This window comes from Agelaius phoeniceus, chromosome 6 (genome assembly GCF_051311805.1).
Source record: "Agelaius phoeniceus isolate bAgePho1 chromosome 6, bAgePho1.hap1, whole genome shotgun sequence".
NCBI classification, from domain to species: Eukaryota; Metazoa; Chordata; class Aves; order Passeriformes; family Icteridae; genus Agelaius; species Agelaius phoeniceus.
Genome location: NC_135270.1, coordinates 35,917,856 through 35,939,899, shown reverse-complemented (window position 1 = coordinate 35,939,899; position 22,044 = coordinate 35,917,856). Strand labels below are relative to the sequence as shown.

Sequence of the window (22,044 nt, the reverse complement as noted above, 5' to 3'; positions counted from 1 at the left end):
GGTGCCTGATTTATAACAAAAACACTAATGAACAATCTTCTGCCCCTTATTCTCAGTGCACTTTTTGGAGTCTCTGTACAGCAGCTTCATTTTAGGTACAACTTTGTACTTATCATTCCACTGCATAGTGAGCACTTGAAAATCTGGACTCTTCATTTAGCTCATAAGTGAATACTGCATTCTTTTGAAAATCTGGCCCTTGTGGGCCAAATTCTTGAAGTTCTAGTCTGGTAATTACTCAAGAAAAACCCCGTCATGCTGTAACTTGAATTTTAAGTTAACCATGGAAGAATGAGTATTAGGAATCACTAAGATAAAAGTTTTTGTTTAATTATTTTCATTTAGTAGAATATATGGGAATTCTCTCAGGGTTACAATAAGCTCACAATTTATGTATTTGGTATTTTAAAAACACATTTAGTCCACCTCTCTTTAATTAATGGAACTATACAGCAAAAACCATGTCTGATTTAAAAACCAGCCAGTATCAAATGGGAGCAGAGAGTGCCAACATGCCTAGTGCTTTCATCAAAGCAATATGTACATGACTTTCATTATCTTATTTAAAAGTAACACCACAGAGGATGCAGAACTTCATCCTGTCTCACTCCTCTGAGTCTCTGCTTACCCCATTTGGTACACCTGCAGCTAGCACATATTCCACTTAGTACTTTTTTTAACACATCATCTGCCAAGGAAAGAAAGGGAGGGCAGGAATAGCTTAGCAAGCAGCTGCTGGCAGAGAATGAAAGGTTTCATGCAGCGTGAATCAAGGATTATAGTGTGAGGTTGGCAGCTGATACAAAGTTTGGAAGCAATAATCTCTTGTTTTAAATCATGAATTCTGAGAGCTGTTTGCATAACTTTGGTAGTGAATCCTAGTCACTTATAGTTAGGTCAGATATTATACTGACTTACATGAAAAGGAAAAGCAGGGAGGTTAAGTGCAAAGCAAAAGGAGGATCACTCTTTTAACATAATTCAATTTTGAAAAAGATTGCAGAGGTGAATGAAATCAGCAAGTACAAAATTAGTCTTATGTGAGAAAATGTGTTGTGTTTGGTACTTAAATGCTGTGGCTATTAAACCATTATGGACTGAACTCAGACCCTCAAGCTTGTTTCAGTTTACCAGCTTTGTACCATTAGATGCCCCAGAGGAAACGACAGTGCCTTGAGCTACTCTTACTGTTTATATGTTCAATTTATTTGTATTGATCTGAATAATTTGTCTGTATTTCTTTACTAATGCATTATCTCTCAGCTCAAATTCAGAACATTGATGAATAAATGAATTCCAATTGAAGTAAACCAAAGTCTTAAGTAATAGAGCAGGCCATTTGTATCTACTCTCAAACAACAAATCCTTTTAAGATCCCCAAAGCAAAATTAGTGCCATCTAGTATGCGCAGGGGGCAGGCTGGGGGTAGAGACTAATTCAGAGTGAATTAATCTGCAGTTCATTAGCAAACACTAATGTTGCTTTTGGGAATGAGAAAATTAGCAGGATTATAATTATAAGCAACAAGTGTTTTCATAAACATATTATTGCTTGTCAACAGTGTACAATATACCAGTAAGGCCATTAGGTAGGATTGATGCATGTCATAAATCACATTTGCTGTTATGCAAGAGATTGTGCTTATAAAATAACACCATTTCTGAAGAGCCATTATAGTGACCAAAGCAATTTCACAGGTGTCAACAGGCCTGGTGAATTGCAATAAGAAATTATTTAAAGTAAAATTTCTTTATCTTTGTAGATAAGGCACCCTACTTACAGCTGTCAGCTGAATCCCCTAGTAATGAGAGTAAACCAGCATTAGGTACTGAAGGAAGAGGTTCAAAGAGCAGATCAGGGTGTCTGGTCTCTGTCAGGCTTTGCGTGTGTGCACACAAATGCAAGCAGGGTGAGAAGGAAGAGACGCAGCCAGTTGCCAGTAAGTCTCTGTCTGCAGTGGTAGCAAAGTGATTGGCTGCCAGGGGAATCAGCTAAGATATTGTCTCCTATGGGGGCTTGTTAGGTTATACAGCAGACATCCTGAAAAAACATTGAATAACAAAGAAGCCTGGCAGGCAGAAATGATTGTGCTGCCTGTGGCTGCTCTAACCAGTCTCTTCTAGCAGGGTCACTGGATGGGATACTATGAAGAGCATGAAAGGGATTTAGAAGAGCTACGTTGCCTAGAAACTGACTGAGCCTCTTTACAGGGGAGAAATTTCTACACTCAAAACTCTTTAAAGACTTCTCTGCTTTTAGTGTCTTACGGAATGTATTTTAGATGCTAATTCCAAAGAGTTTTGTGAATGCTACAGGAGATCAGTTGTTTGTAAAACTTGCTTGATACAAATTTCATGAATGTAAACTCCTTTGATTCTAGTAAGGCTTCAAAGAGAAACATTTCTACCTGTATTTTATGCCTGTTCTAAATTTGATTTGCACTTTCTGCCACATTTTTATCATTTGTCAGTTTAAAGGGCTGCATCAACGATTCAAACATTTGCAAGGTGATAGCAGTGACTTGCAAATACACAAATAAATTAATTTCTGCAGTTACATAGATCTAGATTAATGACTGCTGCATTTCTTATAAATGTGCTCTTGACAAAATTCTCAGGCAGCAGCAAATATGAAATATCCTGTTTTTAAAAACCATAGAAACATACAGAACACATTGAAACTGCTTCTAAAATTCGAATATTTACATATTCCTTACTACATTTCTTTGAAGTAGAGAGGATAGGGACACAAAATAGCAGGGTGAACTATCTTCTCATGGTTTGGCTTTTAGTTATTGAGCCAGTTCCTGAAATATTCTCAGGCAAAATTCTTGTTGTTTTACTTGACTAAAGAATAAGCAGGGAGAGATCAGAGAAATTTATGTTTTAGTGAGCTGTAGTGGCACAAAAAGACCACTGAGAAATGATGAATTCTTTCTAAATGTAAATGGTATAAATAGATAATATTAAACAGAGATTAAGCCAATCTTAGTGAAAGAGAACTGTTTTGTCCAATATCCTCTGAAATCATGCATCTAAACCTATATATTTTGAGTAAAGGGAAATTGGAATATGGTGACAGGAAAATTCTCACATACCTCACCCAAAACATGCAGACTTCAAATACAGTAAAATTCTTTCTGATTTCTTTTTCTTCCAAAGAAAAGAATTTGCAAGGTCTGATTAAGACATTTAGACCATGAAGGTAAGTTACATAGAGAACAGAGACTTGTGTATTACAATATATAGATGCAGTAATATCTACCAAGATGCATTGTTAAATAACAACAATTCATAAACCTCCACTAATGATATAGATCATTGTGATAATTTTGAGTTAAAAATCCTCTGGATTCATTAATGATAAGAAGACCTTGAAGCAGGTCTTCTTTGGAAGGCATTTAATTTTATTTTGTTGGTATTTGTTACTTACCTTAAGCATATCTGGAGGTCTTGTTATGTAAAGGAAGTTCTTTGTTTAGAGCTTTAATATACTTTATATATCATCACTATTTTCTTGTGGATTAATCTTGTGTGAACCAGATACTATGACTTTTGCAAGGGCATTGAAGTTCTTACAGACACTTTCACCAGTATGTGCATCTTGAGCTTGATTCCAGAAGTACTCTGAAACAATCAAAGTTTGTTTCCTTCAGCAAAATTTTTCTGTGATAGCTCTCTATATTTAGATTTTGAGCAGTAGGATTTTTCTCTTTTAAGCTCAACAAAATAGATTACTTTGCTGCTACGTCGGGCTTATGTATGGGTGAAAGAAAAATACGTCTGATGCTTTGTAAATAAAATAACAGAAATGAGGTTTGTTTATAAGGTTGAGAGACCTTCCAAGTTCCAGCTTGACTCTTAAGGTTGCCTGAGAGATTCCTCTTTTGGTGCCTGGAATATTAGTTTGATGAAACAAAACGTTCCACAACTTTAGAATCTAATTATGTTTTTTCTTTGAGAAAGGAGAAATAATTATTTCTAGTAATTCACTTCAAAAATTAATTGTCAGAGAAGATATTTAAGTTTTATTTGATTAAGCACATGCACAGTTTTTTCCCTGTTTGCCTGAAGATGAAGATGACAACACAACTAATTTGGATTCATAGTTTGATGCTAATTGCATAGGTCATTGTGAATACTGTAGTACAATGAAATTAGTAAAAACTTCAGCCCTTCTTCATGGTCTATTAGTGTAGCTTGAAGTACATGTATATATTTAAAAAAATGTTATAGAGAAAACATATTCCACAGGATAGTATGTTAAAAAGGTATAAAAATCATGTTAATAACAATCTTTTAATATAAAAATATGAATATAAAAAACATGCTTGTTTTATACTTGCATGAACTGTGATTGTGCATGAAATATGGATAACTGTACATAAAAATGATAAGGAAAGCTGGTGTATACACATGATATGTCAACAAGAATGAAGTTAGGAAAAATTTTCCTTAAATACTGAACAATACTCAGGTTCAAAAAAGGGAAGGTTTTTCTTGATTTGGATGATATACATAATTTTGATTTCCCATGAGAACAAATATCACAATGACTTGTCTAATTTGCATTAAAATGCTAGATAGTTATAAAAAAGAAATATTAAACATGTGTTTACGTATTGCTTGAAGAATCTAAAATATGTTATGTGTTGGTTAATCACTTTGCAATAAAATGAATTTGCAATTTTCTGTTCTTATTTAGAACACTCAATAATGTATTGGACAAAATCAACAGAAATTTGCCCAATTGCAAGTCTAGGAACATCATGAAAATCTTGTGTAAGACCTTTCAGTCTGTTCAGAAAAACAGATGATAACACTTAGTGGCAGAAGAAGAGGTTTAGGTATCTTGCATTGCTTATCAAATTGTGATAATGCAGTAGTAAACTGTGTGATGAGCTGAAAGTGGCCCATTTTCTATGCCTAGATTCCCTAAAAACAATGGACAGCTATCATTTAAACCTGTGTAAATGCATCAAATTACAGAAATGGAAATAACACTCTAGAACAAAGGACATTTAAAAATCACCATTAGGATGGTGAAATGTCAGGAGCCCTTGGTTTCAGAATGGCACTTATTTTAAAACATCTACAGTGCTTTATTCTCAAATACTGAGTTGTAGGTGTATTTCAGCTGCCCACATTCACCTATTGCCTTGGAGTTTTATAACCTCAGATATTTTGACATGCTCTTCAAGTAGCATAAACTGCTTTGATTCCAGGATATTTTTTGCTCTATGACAGACTGAAAGATGCTCACCTTCCCAGCCAGGCATGTGAAAAAAGTCACTAAATATCATACTACTCTAGATTTGTTCTGCTTGACAAAGGAGCACTGCAGAGGAGAAAAAATGCAAATTTTTAGGCTAGAAAAGTAGAACACATAGCACTCTACATCAAGTAGGCTCTTTGCCTAATAACATTGCTATTAGACACAGGTCACTTGCTCAGAGGGAATAAGGAATATGTTCATTCAGGCAATCAGCTGAATCAGACTGCAACTTTAGGGGAAATTGTACTGAAAGCTTGGCATTAAATCAGGTTCCTTTTCCATTAGATTTTGAAATGCCTCCTTGCTAGAAATAGTTTTAATGAATATGTGGATATGAAAGTTAACTATACAAATTTATAATGTCAAGTGATGGTTCATCTACGTTTTTGCTGTGTTCTTATTTCACACAATCACAGAATCAACTAGGTTGGAAAAGGCCTTGAAGATCATCCAGTCCAACCTATGACCTACCACCACCTTATCAACTAAACCACGACACCGAGTGCCACATCCAGTCTTTTTTTATACCCCTCCAGGGACAGTGATTCCCACTTCCCTGGGCAGCCATTCCAATGCCTAACCACTCTTACTGTAAAGAATTTTTTCTAATGACTAGCCTAAACTTTCACTGGTGCAGCTTAACAGAAGGATTTTTGTTTGTTCTGATGACCTACATGACAAAAATGTCTAACTAAACAAGATTCAAGATACTGTGAGTTTGTGTGTGAGAACCTAAGTTCACGAACACTATCATTCTTTTATTCTTTTGAAACTACATGCATCCTTATTCAGTTTAAGAATCTAAGACTTCTAAATAGGTGGAACTGAAATGTCTATATTCAAACAGTATCCAGAAACAGGTTTCTCAAAATTTTCAGCTCATGCCCAAGCTCAAGAAATATTGATTTTTAGCTCTGTTTTCACTGACCTGTGTTTTATAAACAATAAAAAATAATTATTCCATAATGTGAGTTAAAGCTTGAATAGCTATGAACCTTAGGAGTCCTACAGAGTCCCTCACTTTGATCACACCATACTTGTTTTTAGTGTTAACCCAATTGGACCTCTCATAAACATTAAATAATTCAATGAGCTACCTTTGACTTGCCTGTCATGAGTCTGGAAGACCATACAGTTATTTGAGTTTTTGATATGGAGGTAGTTTTTAAGTAGAATATTATCTTGTGTAAAAGTTACATTTACCAACTTGCATTGATTGCCAGGCTTCATCTCATGGAAACATGAAAGCACATTAGTAGTGACTTGCTACATTCCTGCATCACAATAGATCGCCAAAATTAAATTTCTAACAATGAAAGTATGAGTAAAAGGATATTTTAATGTGCCAATGTAGAATAAATTATTTAGATTCAAATTAATTTTATATTTTCAAAAAATATAAAATAACTGGCTTTTTCCCACATTCATAATTTTTTAACATTTCCTTTGGGTTTATGTAAGGTTACTTTTCCTCATCTTTATCCTTTTTTAGAAAATCTAAATGCAGTAGATTGAGAATTATGGCTATATTGGAAAAATTATTTGCAGTTTGAAGACAATTATATCCACCATATTAAAATAGCCCATCTTCAAGCACAGGTATTCCACCTGTACAAAAAAGATTTGCAGTGTGTTTTGGAGAAATAGGTACTTTATTTCTAGATAACTGATAATTAATATTTCACCCAGGAGCTGTCTGCAACATTCACCATGGAACAATAGCCAAAATATTTTTTTCCCCTTTGGTTGTTTCTTTGTTGTTCTGGAGTCCATCCCTGCCATCTTCCATCTGTTTTCCTACAGGTTACTTATGAATACAAATTTTGAAAAGAATGTGTGGAAGTTCTTCTGGAACACATATGTTCCATTTGCTAACAAGGCTTTGTTTTCCTGTTAAAGAAATGTTTGCAATGGCCCCCCAAAGTGAATTGACCTAGATAGGTCAGTATTTTTGCTTAAGTCAGTGTAAGACTGTAGCATCACGAATCTTTAATTCAGCAACTGTCTAGCAAATTGTTTTTCAGCAGTTTGAATATGAAAAATAATACAGGGAAGTTTCTAACACTAACAGTCTCCATTTGTTATTTCTTTGGTGATTCTGTGGTTGCTATTCACTGTGTATTTTAAAGTAACTTTCATTTGATACTCTAAGAAACACATTTGAACCAAACTGCAGTAAGTATCAAGTACAATGATTATTAAATATAGTTGTACTGAATTTTTCACAGAATGGCTGAAAATTGAGAGTGTATAGTGCAGGCTTTGATTAGACACAGTATATTTTATTCTGGCTGTATGAGTGAACTCCTATTTACTATGGATGTTTCAGTGTTTGTAATTAAGTATAGCAGCATCCCACCTGGCATGTCTTTACTGCAGCATTGTTCTTGAGAGAGCATTTGACTATTTTGACATTTGCTGTTGTTTTGCATGTTGATAGATAGAATTCAAGGGAAATAGTAAGGTGGACCATTCTTGGGAGATATAAGGGCATTCAATAATTCAAGTACTGTAGAATTAACACAATAATTAATCCTGCTCTATTCTGGTCTTCTGTGGGCTCACTTCAAGTCCTGCATGAAGTTTCGGGCTCAACAATATAAGGCTATAAAGTTCTTAGAGATTGTCCAAGGTGGGACTGTAAAGATGGTGAAAGGCCTGGAGGAGAAGCCATGTGAGGAGCAGTTGAGGTCACTTGGTCTGTTCAGCCTGGAGAAAAGGAGACTGAGGGGAGACCTCACTACAGTTAACTCTCCCTCCTGAGAGAAGAGGAGGGGCAGGCACTGATCTCTTCTCTGTGGTGACCAGAAACAGGACCTGGAATGTCCTGAAGGAATGTCATGAAACTGTGTCAGGGGAGGTTTAGGTTGGATATTAGAAAAAAGTTCTTACTCCAGAGGGTGGCTGGATGCTGGAACAGGTGCCTCAGGGAAGGGGTCACAGCACCACCCTGCCAGAGGTGTGATTCTTGGCTTTGGCTTGCAAAGAGCTGGGCTTTAATGGTCCTTGTGTGACCCTTCCAACCGAGGATACTCTATGATTCTATGAATTGCAATGTATATTCTTTCAAGGCTGTAAACTGCTATGTTCCCAGACCAGCATCAACTCTCAATGTCTATCATCAGGTTATATTTCAGAATACTTAACTGACAAACTGACAGCATGAAGATGATAAGACCAGAATTACAGGGTGTGTTCATAGCAGTCATAAAATTATTGTTCCTTCAGAAATTTATCCAGTCACTTCCTAAAATCACAGAGGTACTACCACAACAAATTGCAGTAAGGTATTCTACAGCTTCTTTTTTCCTGTGCAATGGCTGATTGTTTTGGAATTGCCCTTTCGACTTTAATGTCATGCATTTCCCCATGTCCTCCTACTGGGAGGACATAAAAATCAGTAAATCCACAATTGGTGTTTCGCTTATAAGTCTATAAAACAATACCATATTCTTTTTTATATATATAAAAAAATCACTGTCAATATTCCTTACATTAAAATTTTAATTTTCCTTATATGTCTTCTCTCTCTCTCCATTTTTTTATTTATTCTGTCATTTCCTTTGAGACGGAGAGGTCTGACCTGTGCACAGAATTCCAGAAGTGGCTGTGAAGGATCTACATTGTGGCATAATTTTTCTTTATTTCTTTCTTAGGAAATATGAGGTATTTCGACAGTAAGTAAAGTTTCTTCTCAACTGCATCTTAAATTTCTAAGTCATGCTTGCTGTTAACACAACTGATTCCAAATATATTAATTTCACTATCAGAGTGAAACCAAATCTAGTTTAAAAAAAAAAAAAATTAGGAAAGAGGAATCTTGTAAGGAAGCAAACTGTCAGAGGCAGTTCATTATAAGTTTAGCATTCATACTTGACTACAATTTTATTTTTTATTTTTTCTCCACAATTTTATTTTTTCAGTAACACAGGAAAGTTACTAGTGGGAAAACACATTATGTAGAGTAAAAATAATTTTTAAAAGTAAGCAAACTCATGATATTCAAAAGTGGAGGTCAGTAGCTATTTATGATGCTTATCTTTTTTTTTAATTAATTAATATTTCACTGGGGATTTTAAAACTTATTTTACATTTTTGTCTGTTCCTGACCTGTATGAGAAATTTTAAACCACTTATGTCCAGTTCTGTAAAATTTGAGTCTATCATGACTAAGGAACTGAGTTGTATTCAGGTGCAAAATATTTTAATTTAAATTATATTTGAATACTTCAAAAAGGTACTACCACTAAAAAGAGATGTGTATATATGCATTTTGGTCTCTAAACACATATTAAATAAGTCCATAAAATCTATTCACATAGGTAAGTCCATAAAATTCATTTTTCCTTTCAAATTTCCAAGCGTTGTTATGCCTATTTTGCAGTGAGGGAGTTAAACTCTAGGAATTGAATTTTCAGGCATCTGTGCAAGCTCCTTAGCCATGAGGCTTATTCACCTGTCAACCTTCTATAGATAAGTTCACTGGATATGGACATATACTAAAACAAAGATAGGCAGATATATGTGGCTATATATTTATACACATAGGTATATAAATGAACAACTGGGTTTTTTTACTAATATGAAGTACAGGTAAAAGAACTTCTGTCTGTGTTGTATGATTTACAGTTTATTGTGAATCCATGAACTCATAAACCTATAGGTAATATTGTCTGATGGATAATCTCCTTGTGGCTTCATAATTTGATATTTTTTCAAATGGAAAGATTGTTCTCTGTAATGATTCTTTCTGTGTGTGTGTATGGGCTGTGGATAAATATTAGCAAACATGAGAGAAGGGTAATGGAATGGTCAGCCATCAGCTGCTGTGCAAGTTCTTGTCCTGTCAATTGATCTCAGTCACCATTTAAATCAATTACATTTAATGACCTTTAATTTGACTTGGAAAAAAGAGATATTTTATTTAAATGGAAAACCAATGAGATGATTGTCACAACACTGAGAGATAGTAAGAGAGCAGAGCAAAATAGATTATGAGTGTATCAAAAGGGAAAATCACTGTCTCAATTAAAAGAGACTTTTGAATTTTCTGCTTTTGGGGTTCCTTTTTAATGGAGATTGCTCTTCTTCATCAACCAGTAAGGAGATAATGAAGTTAAATAGCCTGTTCATATTTTCTGTTTACATACTCAATGAAAAGAACCTGTTATATTTTGCTCTAACTGTACAGTAGAATGAGGTTTTGTTTTCACTATGAAAACAAAAATTCCTTTGTAACAGAAATGGTCAGTATGATTGCTGAAGATGGTCAAAAAAAAGCGTCTTTGTTGGTTTGATATGGATTCTCCCATCTTTTACTGAACTCAGAGGTCCTGGATATCTTAAGCAAATTCAGGAGTCATCTTAACATGTTGTCCTTCATGCTCTTTGCCTTTTCCTGCATAAACTATGCACATTCTACACTTTGCAATTTTTTTTAAATACACAGAAAATGCATATTTTATATTAAAAAATATATACCAAACTGATTATTTCTACAAGAGATATCTCTTTTCTCTCCATCTGAAAATATTCTTTTGTTTGGTGGCAAATAACATCTTTTTTGTCTACTTCTAAGCCAAATTATTCCCCTTTCTAGTCCCTAAGATTTGAACTATGTATTTATAAAAAATCTGGATGCAAAGAACATTTTGATGGTTTCAGACAATAGTTAGGCTGCTTATGTTTTACCACCTTGGTTTTGTTTTCTTACATCTGAATATTCCAGTTTTCAAATACAAAGGCATATCTTACATTTCTTAGCCCTACCCATGGGATCAAAGGAAGGATGAGCTGAAAGTCACCAACATATAAGGAATGTTCAAACAATACTGCAGTGCTACATTTGAGAGAGATTAAGATGCTCCCCATATCAGTGAATAACAAATAAATATACTCATCTCAGTGAAGTCAGTTTTAAATTATGTTTAAACAAAGGAAAATAATCATCAAGAATGAGCCATTTTTATTCTCAATATTCATCTTTGATTTTAAAAGTACTGTTTTACTGCATGGACTGACAGCCTATATTATAGCTGTTTCCCTCTCTCACAAAGTACCTCTCCCTCCGTTCTTTACAATTCCTAAATATTTACAGAAATATCATTGCAAAGGAATTCCATACAGGAAGCTTCTCTGACCTTTCTGATTCCTGCCTATCTAAATGCACTATTCAGCTGTCCATAAACAAACTCTAAATGATGCCAGCATAGTCACTATTGGACATGCTGCTCCTTTGATCCTAAGGGGCTATTTTTGAATTTTATATTTTTCCGGCTACCAAAATGAGATATTCTTCACTATTTAAACACTGTAAGCAAGCTGGTAATGAAAGAGGTGCTCTGATCTACAAATATGTTTAGAAGGGATGTGGCATCTGTAAATTAGGCTGAATTTTTAGTAGACCAGGTGATATAGTCAGAAGAATCAGTCCAACTTTTGGTTAAATTGCTTTTTTCTAAGTCTGACAATGTAACAGATAATTTCAAGAATGTGATAATTCCTCTTAGTGTAAAAGTAGATTAATTTATATAATCCTAACAGTGGTTTTCCAGATCTGTTTGTCACTGTCTTACATATGCTTTTTATCTGTTTTGGTCCCAGATTTCTGAAATATCCACAGTAGTGCTAGGAGTTTTATCAATCTGGTTTTGAAGGATAATTAATGTTCAAACCACCATGGATAATTTAATATTTCTCTCATATTAATTATAAAATTTGCCCTTATGTTAAGTGACTTTCACAAATTTCAAGATCCTTTGTGGGATTAAAAGGGTTGTACTTTACTTATTTCTTCCCTGGCATAGCTTACATAAGAACTCTTTACTCTGGTCAAAATTTGTCTGAGAATTAGGCCTGAAGTCTTATCTTTAATGATATAAATTAAAATGCACAGACATTGTTACATTTTACAATCAAAACATTTCCTTTCTTTACCCACTAGAGTGAATTTAATTTACAATTGATCTAGAACTTGATACGTATACCTTCAGTACTTGCATACATTACCTTCTTCATATCATAAAACTGCATTGCAGCATTTCAGGAAATGCTGCCCCAGAGGGTGATAATATAGTGAGTGCTTCTTTGTATCAGCTATTCATTTTCTCACTGATTTAGAATGCAACATTTTGAGCATCATTTTCAGGATGACATAACTGTAGGAGTCTAATAAATATAGACATACTCAAAAAGAGTATTTTTTACTGCAGTTTAGTGTACTGAAGAGACAGCTAACCTGAACCACTGTAATTCATCTCAGAAAAGAATGCAGCAAGCACTCTCTCATCAGATTATGTATGGTGGAGTTACACAGTTGCAACTTCATTCCCCCCGAATACCAACATAAAATCATAGCACAGTGCAATATATAGAAGAGTTTGAAAGAACATCCCAAGAAGTTTACAATCTGCATCAGATCATTAAGACTGAGAGAGCAAATCAGTTTACAAGAATGTAAATATTTTGTCAGATAAAATTTTGAGAAAATGTTTCTGGGAAATACAATATATTATATTGTATAATATATAATACATATGTGTATTATATGTATAGACTATCAATATGTATAGACTATCAATATGTATAGACTAGAGGTGCTTCACTCTCTTCCCAATCAAGTGACCTACCACTAAAACACACCAAATGACAGATAATGCATTTACACTGAGCTGCATGTATCTGATGCACCTACCAGAGAGACATGCAAATCAGAAAAAAGAGAAACACTGTCGAGATATATCCTGTTTTACTCTTGCCAGTGCATTTCTAGATCATCATCAAAAAGTGGCAAGCACAAAGATTGATAATGATATAATCCTTCTGTACTCAGAAGAGAGCTGGCAAAATATCTGCATTGTCATAAAAATAAATTCTAGCACCTTTCTGTTTCATACTTTTTGTTTACTCCCTTGTAATTTTTCTTTAATTATTTTCCTAGCACTCTTGTCCTGTTTTACTTAGCAAATAAAATAAAGAAATGAGAGGAAGGGAGGAAGGGAGGAAGGGAGGAAGGGAGGGAGGGAGGAAGGAAGGAAGGAAGGAAGGAAGGAAGGAAGGAAGGAAGGAAGGAAGGAAGGAAGGAAGGAAGGAAGGAAGGAAGGAAGGAAGGAAGGAAGGAAGGAAGGAAGGAAGGAAGGAAGGAAGGAAGGAAGGAAGGAAGGAAGGAAGGAAGGAAGGAAGGAAGGAAGGAAGGAAGGAAGGAAGGAAGGAAGGAAAAAGATGTGGCAAAATCTTACACATAGAAAAATTAAATTTTGTACCTAAAATTGGGAAGAAAAATAAAACTTGCTTTGATGGAAAAGTGGTAAAAAATCGCTAAAGTACTTTGCTTCCTTTTACAATTTTCCCTCTAGAGTGCCTAATATTTTTTTTACTCATTTGAATGATATCTTTAAAAGCTGTATTTCTGCTTACTGATGAATTCCACTGCCTCTTTTTCTATAGATGACAAGGAGAATTAGAAAAGATAAAGTCTGCTTACTTTTTTCAAATTTATTAATGTCCTTGTTTTGCTTTTTACTTTCTGTTCTCTTCAATAACAGAGTCAATAATTTCTTATAGTTCACTTACAAGCTTGCTTCAGTTTCTGTTTCCCCAGATAGCTGTATCCAATGTATATTACCAATTTACTTCCCTTCTTTTGTATTCTTTATTTTCACTTAATATTCCTTCCATCATAGCTTAATTTTCAATACCTTCTTGACCATGAACCTGCATGTCAAGTATTACACTATAATGCAGAGATAGAGTATCATTGCAGGTAGATCCATTTAAGCAGCTGAGATAGCATTTAATAAAGATAAGTTAGTTCAGTGAAACTACAGACTCATAAGCTTCAGGAGAAACCTTACAAGCATGCCTGAGATCCTAACTACTGCTGGCAGGCTATAGAAATTATTAAAAAAAATCAGACTTTTTTAATTCTCAATTTATAAGGCCTGTCTATATTTACAGCTGTAGAAGCTGAGTTTAATTTAGTGGCAAAACATGCAGAGATTTCAGTTGCACTTCTCTTTGCATCACTGACATATCCAAACTGCAATATTGGCAGGCTAAGCCTGAGACCATTTACTTGAAGGAGGTCATAGGAGGAATAAAAACTTCTGAGACAGTACAATTTGGATTAATCCAAGATTGACCTGTTTGAGTATTTTCTTTGCAGAAGTTGAAATGTACATTTTTATTCCACAGAATTTTCTTCACTGTATCCCATTTTATTGTGGAGAATGGGACAAGAAAACTATCGAGAAGGGAAGAAAAAGAAATGAATACAATGTTTTTTTCTTTCAGTTTGGTTAAGATTGGTGTAAATTATTTTCTCCTGCAATATTCATGGAAGTCTGCTCTGAGGATTTTTAATTATATACTCACTGTGAAACTATGTGTGGTTTTGATACCAAAAAAGAGAGATTCTAGCACATATTAATGTCCTCTAGATCCAGGTATCTTTTGCATTGCTCTATGTGTTAAATTTCTCCATGGTCACACACAAAACTGTGTAGGGTAACACAATTAATCTTTTTTTTTCCCCACCATTTTCTTCAAGTCTATAACTTTACCATTATTATTAACATAGTAAGATATGTGAGTAGAATATTAACTCCTTCATCCAAACGAATAGAGCAGAAAAAGTGCTGGAGTAAATGTTCCTATTTAGTTTTCTCTATCATGAATTTTAGGAAAATGAGTTCTCTGTATTTTTAATCTAGTCTAATGAGATTTACAGCTGTTGAAATTTGTAACAGTGACACAATGCCAACTGTGCAAGGGTTAGGCTGATAAAATTGTGCGATGACAAAATGATACCAACAATCTCCAAGTGAAGCTGAACTCACCTCAAGTTAAGAAGGTAAATCCTCAATTCTAAGCCTTCATTAGAATTTCTTGTTTCTTTTCAAAGCCACTGGTAGAGTAGGGATCAGACTCTTCTCCAAAGCAGAAAGAGATAGGAAGAAAGGAAATGGCCTTAGGATGTGACAGATGAAACTTGGATTAGATATTAGAACAAAAATCTTCATCAAAAGAACTACCAAGCATTGGAACAGACTGCCCAGAGAAGAGGTTGAATCACTATCCCTGGAGGTGATAAAAGGTCACCTGGAGGTGATAAAAGGTCTTTAAAACACCTGTAGACAGAGCAGTTGGCAACATTGTTTAGTGGGGGGTATGGCAGTCCCGGGTTAACAGTTGGACTAGGGGATCTGAGAGGTCTTTTCAAAATGATATTATTCTATGATTCCATAATTCTATGAATAACTGCCAAAATTTAATACATTTATATTACGTCTAACACAGAATTCTAAGAATCTTGGGATATCTGACTGCTTAATTGACTTTCATTTTTTAGTAGCTAGACCAAGCCTTTAGTCCAGCAAATCTAAATTGCTATTGCTTAGCCTTACAGATTTGTATGCCAAGTTGTGTGATTCCTATCAAGCAATTAAGTCATGTAATGTTAGTTTCTTTTCTGACACTGAGGTCGGACTTCTGATTTGATACCCTCAAACCCACCAGGCTGAGTTACTGTGATAGTTAAAGTTTAATATTGAGAAATTTTTTTACTTGTTATTACAAATATTGAAATGACACAGTATTTTATACTCAAAATATGTATTCTATTTCTTATGCTTGTAGTATTCATGAATTTATAGTGGATAGCTATGATTTTCCAGAAAGGTCTCAAGATGGTATAACTATGTTTCTAATGAAAAATGACTCTAACAATGAGAAACGTATGGTAAAATATAAGGCTGATACAGAAATGGTATTTCTTCCCAATACTTTTTGTGTCCATCATGTGCCCAGTGTGGCAGAAAATGTCTGTAACACAGAGCTCTGCAAGACATCAGAGGCAGAGACCTGTGACAAGAATTCTTTGCGGTCAGACCTGAGAGGGCAGACATTGTGTCAGTCCTGATCCTTCTTTAGTCCTTAGGAGTCCTATCATCTTATTCTTCTCAGTGTCACAAATGTTACAGTTTGCCCTGTGTGCACAGAACTACAAGAGCTCCATAGCCATTAAACTCACAAGCCTTTTATTTCTCGAGCTACTAGTTACTACTCTGTGTTATGAAACTGTGGTTGTACTGTGGCAAGTTAAGAAAAAGAAGAACAGAATAAAAATGCTTGTTGCAGATAAAGCAGACCCATTGAAAGCACATTGAAAGCAAGAGGCAGGTAAACATGAGCTCAGAAATAGTACACCTCAGAACTCAGGCCTTGCAAACTCAATGCAAAGCTTGCAGGCTGCTCTTAGCAATGGCAGTACTGTGGTGTGGGGCTCCAAGCTGCATTAAAAAATTCATTGCACTCACTCTCCAAACCATCATCACCACTGCTAACAAACCTACACGGGATCATTTATTTATTTATTCATCTTAGCAAGAGGAGACATGTCTTCATTATTATTAGTGATTCTTGTAAGGCATTATGGACTTATAACTGAAAAAGAACTTATCTTGGTGATCCCATGCATTAGAACTGCAAGCCAGTAGTGTGGCTATGTTCACATGATTTAGCCTCCTGACATCTCAGATTTCTGTATTTCCAGTTGCTTTGAGTCCTTTTTTATTGAATTAAATGAGGACTATACTAAGCCTTAGGACAGGGTATCAGTCAGATTCATGTTTGATGTAGTTCTGCTCAACATTAATTATATAAGATTTCCCATTTGAGAATATCACCAAAAAATATCTCTATATATGAGCAAAAAGTTTCTTTTAAATGAAAGCTTATTAGATGATATAAACTAGGAACACTCTAGAATGGATCCGTAATTTGTAATACAATTTCATTAATGACTTTATTTTGGTTTCTTCATATGTTTGAGAACAAATTCTCAACTGTTTTTAGCAATCTAACAAAAGAGATGCAATTGAGCTTGATTTCACAGAAGGTTTTTGGGTTTTTTTTCCTTAATTGGAGAAACAGTGTGGAATACTGATGGGTAGTTTGATACGCAGTCCGTGCTATATGGTAATCACAGAGCTAGAACCATCTCATTCTGACTCTGTCTCACAAGAGAAGGAAATTATTTCAAAAATGTACAAAGTATTTTTCAAAATTTATGTACTGATTGTGTTTCTGGCCAAAGCTATTGTTGGGAAACGGTTCTTGGCAAATACACCAGGGGAAAGGAATTTTATCTTCCTCACATTTTTTGTAAGAGTTTTCTGATATTTTCTACCTAAAAAACAATTAAAAATCCATAGGTGGACCAAGTATTAATGTTCTTTCACCCCAATTATACCTAACAAGGTATTTCAATTCCTTTGTGAATTTGTTTGCAGTGTTCTCTCAGTTCATTTGGTTTGTAGATGCTTTGCCAGATCTTCTGAATCTGACAGTTTGGCAATGCCTCCCTCAAACTGTAAATACGCTGACTGTTGTTCTGCTAAACTCAGGTAGGTAGGATTTGGTACTGGAGAGTTCAGGAAAGTATTCTATAGTGAAAACAAAGGCTCCTAAATAAAGGAAATCTCCAAATAAGCTATCAGAGCAGGATTTTTTGCCTCCATATTAAATTTCCTTTCATGTGGTTCGTTTGCATTAAGTGGCTACCTAGGGATATTCTTTACAATTAGTTGACATATTGTTTGGGTTCTTGTTGCTACCCTATATGTATAATGATCTGAATTCAGATGAAAGAAGTTTTATCCCCCAATACCTGAGAGACTGCAACCCCCCTCCAAGTTTGCCATTTAAATCCCAACTGTGTTGTTGCCTTTAACTGTGTAAGACAGCAAGACAGCACATTTTGTAGATTAAACCAATAAACTAGCAAACATAAAAGAAACAAATCTCATAATTGTGGATTTCAATTAAAGAAAGGAAGATCAAAGCAAACATTCTGCTTGAAATTGCACAGCTGCTATCTACACAAAATGAGGAAAAAAAATCCTTCTCCAGCTAGCCATAATTTTTGGGGTGGGAGAAGGAGGAGGGAGAACTCAAACCCTGCAGTAGAACAGATTGCTTATGCTTCTCACGTCCCAGTCAGTAATACAGAAATATTGAGTAATAAATTCCCTGCCTCTCCTGATCTGAGAAGCTCCCACCATCTGTGAAAGCCAATTTGTAACAGCTTTAGTATAAAGATTCAGTAAACAGACAATCACAAGCATTGTGCCAAACTGTACCAACATTTGAAGAAAAAACATAAAGCCAAAGCATGAGTAACACCATGACCTTTGTATTGCAAAATTATCCAGCAACCAAAACACTTTTGACTGCAGAGATTTTTTTCCTTCTTTTCCCTGTCAGCAAGGCGTGCTGGAGCCTGCACACGGCTCGGCTACATCTGTGGGCTGTGTACACAGGTCTTGTCCTAATGCACTGAATTATTATTGATGGCTGGGGCAGTTCTGCTCTGCTGGTGAACCAATAATGTCAAGGCAGTACCTGCAAGATTAATTATAGGAGAGAATGGGCTCTGCTTTCCAGGGACTGAGACTTTAATAGAGACTGAGCATTAGTTTCAGGGGATTCAACAGACAGCTGAACAAATGCCTCAGACAATGTTATACATGCTAAATCCTGGCACTTACCTCTTAGCAGTACTGAAAGAAAACTTTCAACAATTGTGCTTAAACTGTGAAAAACCGAGGGCTCTATAAAGCAAATGCAAATGAAACAAACCCATACCAAGATTGCTGAAACAGTTCAGGCTCTATAAACCCATATTGCCCTCTGCAATCACCAAAGAGAAAGGAGACAGTAGCAAATTACCCTAGCATTAGCAGAAAAGGAAATGGCTTTTTGGTGACTGACAATTCTCAGTTTTTCAAAATACATACGACATTCTACACATGGAACTGTAAGTTGGATCAAAGACCAGAATATTTTATGCTGTTTCTTTTGCACCATTGCAGTGGAAATTTGTACTCCACTGGGCATTTTAGCTTTAGAGAACTGAGAATATGCAGTGGATGAAGCTGCAGCCATAGCAACAGCTACATAAATTTTCAGGCAATGGCAGGCACACAGTACACAATTTAAGCAGTATAGCTCCTACACTGGCCTCAAAAAAAAAAAAAAAAAGAAAAAAAAAGAAATACAAGGAAATTGGAGAAGAGGGTGTCAAATATGGCTTATTACCAAGTAATCATACCTTCCACTTTATCAAGAGCTGGGCTTCCTGCATTTTGCTTGTGTGATCAGAGAGGCAGCTGAGAGCTTAACTGTATCTCTCTTTTACTTAAGCCCTCACAGATATTATTCCTCTTTATTGTTTTTATTATCTACTAGGCCTAATAGTTTTTGAAAACTCCTGGGAATTCCGAGGCCAAATTTTCAATGTATTGTTCAGCTGCCCACATCTTATGTCTCTTTATTGTTGTGCAATACTTTTAACAAAATAATCCCGAAATTAATGAGAGCCACAGGCTGATGTAGCTCACCACAGCAAAAGATAGGCTTATGAAATTAATCTCAAAAGGGAATGAAATAAGTTCAGACTTCACTGACTCTTCAGTTTCACAATTGCTAAGCACTTTATTCCTTCAAACTTGAAACACCAGCAGAACTATTAAGCAAATGCACTTGAGGCTGAAAGACCTACAGTAAAATGACACATTCAAGCTTTCATCTTCACTTTGTGTGCTTAGCTTCTGGGTGATTTCTTTCATAATGTCCTGTGAAACTCCACTGTCAAAATTTCATTGGCCACAGGTACATGGTGGGAGACCCTGAAGAACTTTGCACATCTGAGATTATCCAGTAGTTTCACAAGCCCAAAGAGCAGTTTAGAGGTTGACCAAAGGAACTCAAATCCTGCTCTAAAATGAAACAGCAAGGTTCCTAAAAGATTTTTCTCCGTGCTGGAAAGAACAACAATTTTTGGAATAATGCTTTCAGAACCAAAAGATATAATTTAAGCTGGAACACACCAGTGTTTTTTCTTGGGTTTTTTTTGGATTTGTGTTTTGACTGAGTCCATAACAAAGCTTAGAGACGTTGTTCTAAAACAGACATAGCTTCACAAACCTTGCTGTTCTGACAATGAGGAGAATTCCATCAAAATTATTTTGAAAAGAATGCAATCAATTTAAATAGTAAACTCATTTTCTTCCTCCTAAGTCCAATTAATTTTTCACCGAGAGCAGTTTAGTTCATATTAAATAAATAAAAGTGCAAAATCTAAACCTACCACCTGAGTGTAGGAAAGCATCTCCTGCTACAGTGTTCCCAGATGGGGCTTGTGAAGGAGTGAAGCTAACATAGCTTCTAGCAAAGTACCTGAGCTAAGAAAAAGAACTGGTATTTGTTTTGTCCCTGTATCTTTTCATGCTAACATTAATTTAAGCTGCTCAGAAGACACACAAATGGTGCTCAGTTTCCTGTCATATGCCATAAAGAAGCAAAAGATATTAGAAGCCTGACTGACAGTAGGGAACATTACTATGTTTGTTACCCCCTGAAAACAAGACTAGTTAGCTAAAATGTCACATTATTCTCAACCATATTTGAATAAAGTCCAGTGTTATGGCTTTAATCTGTCTTTATCCCACAGTGGTTTGTGAACACGTGAAAAAACATGACAAAACTCTGTTACATGAGAGCATCATTCTATTTGATGTTCTATTTTGTCTTGTAGTCGAAGGTTCTGTTATTTTTTTTACTGATGGTCTGAGTTTTGGGATGAAAGACATGCTGAACTCAAAAGCCCAGACATGGATATTTTTTTCTCCCAAACATTGAAAAGTTTTAAAATAGGAAATAAAAAGTCTTGAATGTTATAAAAACATTTTTAAAATTTTGTGTAGATACTTCAGAGGTATTTCAATTGAAATAAATTTGTAGTCATTATAAAATGAAAGCTCACAGCAAGAGTGAAAAAGTTGCCTGAAAAAAGGTGGACTCAAACAGAAGATGGGTAGGCCAAGTCCAGAGTAAATCATAGGTAGGATAGGTTATTTTAAAACAAATAGGTCTCTTAACAATCTAATCTAATCACACAAATGGCAGAGTATATCACTGAATGCTGTTGGCACGCAAAATCGTCTGAACTCAATAAGAAACAGATTTATGTCAAAACTTCAGAGAAAAACCTCTAAACATTTGTAATATGACTTTTGAAGTCACAGATTTCTTATAACTTTGGTGCAACTCTCTCTGGTCCAACCAATAGGATTGCTTCTGTCCCTCACACTTGCAAACAAGTGGTACGAATGTATCAGACACATCTTTGGTCAGGTGATAGGAAACAGCAGGATAAAGACTAAGTCTAGATACTTTCTCCTGTGTTCTGGAATGTATTTTGCAGGTGTTCTGACCTGATCAACTTCAGTTTGTACTGCAGTACAATGCATCATGCTAAAAATCATGCCCTGTCTGAGTCTTCAATTGTTCAAATGTTACCAAATCCCAAAACTGAGTTCAAAGGGCAAGCAGTCTTTGGACGACATTAGCCAAGGTGACTTATAAAGAGAAGCAGTAAAATAAGGGGAAATGGATTACAAAACAGAATTGTCATTTCTAAATGAGATAATTCATCAAACTTAGTTATTTAGTGCAGTGGACATTATCACTCAGAAAAAGTAATATTCCACACTAGGTTTGAAGTAACTTTTAAGTGTTTAGCGAATCATAGCTGTACCACTTTTGCCTCATATGAGTGTGGTTGCTGTGCTAGAGCACTGATACTGACACCCATGTTTTTTTATTGAGCTGCATGGAAAAGCTAATAAAGTATTTTTAAAAGTGATTCCTACTTTTTCTGAGCACCAACTTAGTGAAGTACATCAAGTTATTTGAATCAGTGATCAAGAG

At 35.2% G+C, this 22,044-nt stretch overlaps 1 long non-coding RNA gene across 4 annotated transcripts in view; it reads left to right on the top strand.

Annotated features, from left to right (window-relative positions):
• LOC143694367 (uncharacterized) overlaps window positions 1–22,044 on the top strand; it is a 144,660-nt gene that overhangs the window by 77,879 nt on the left and 44,737 nt on the right. Inside the window, exon 1 of one of the 4 annotated variants that reach the window (XR_013182825.1) lies at window positions 8,846–8,951. The exons of the other annotated variants lie outside the window; for them this stretch is intronic. This is a non-coding gene — a long non-coding RNA (uncharacterized LOC143694367). Of the gene's footprint in view, window positions 1–8,845; window positions 8,952–22,044 lie in introns of those variants that run through there. 4 annotated transcript variants of the gene reach the window in all.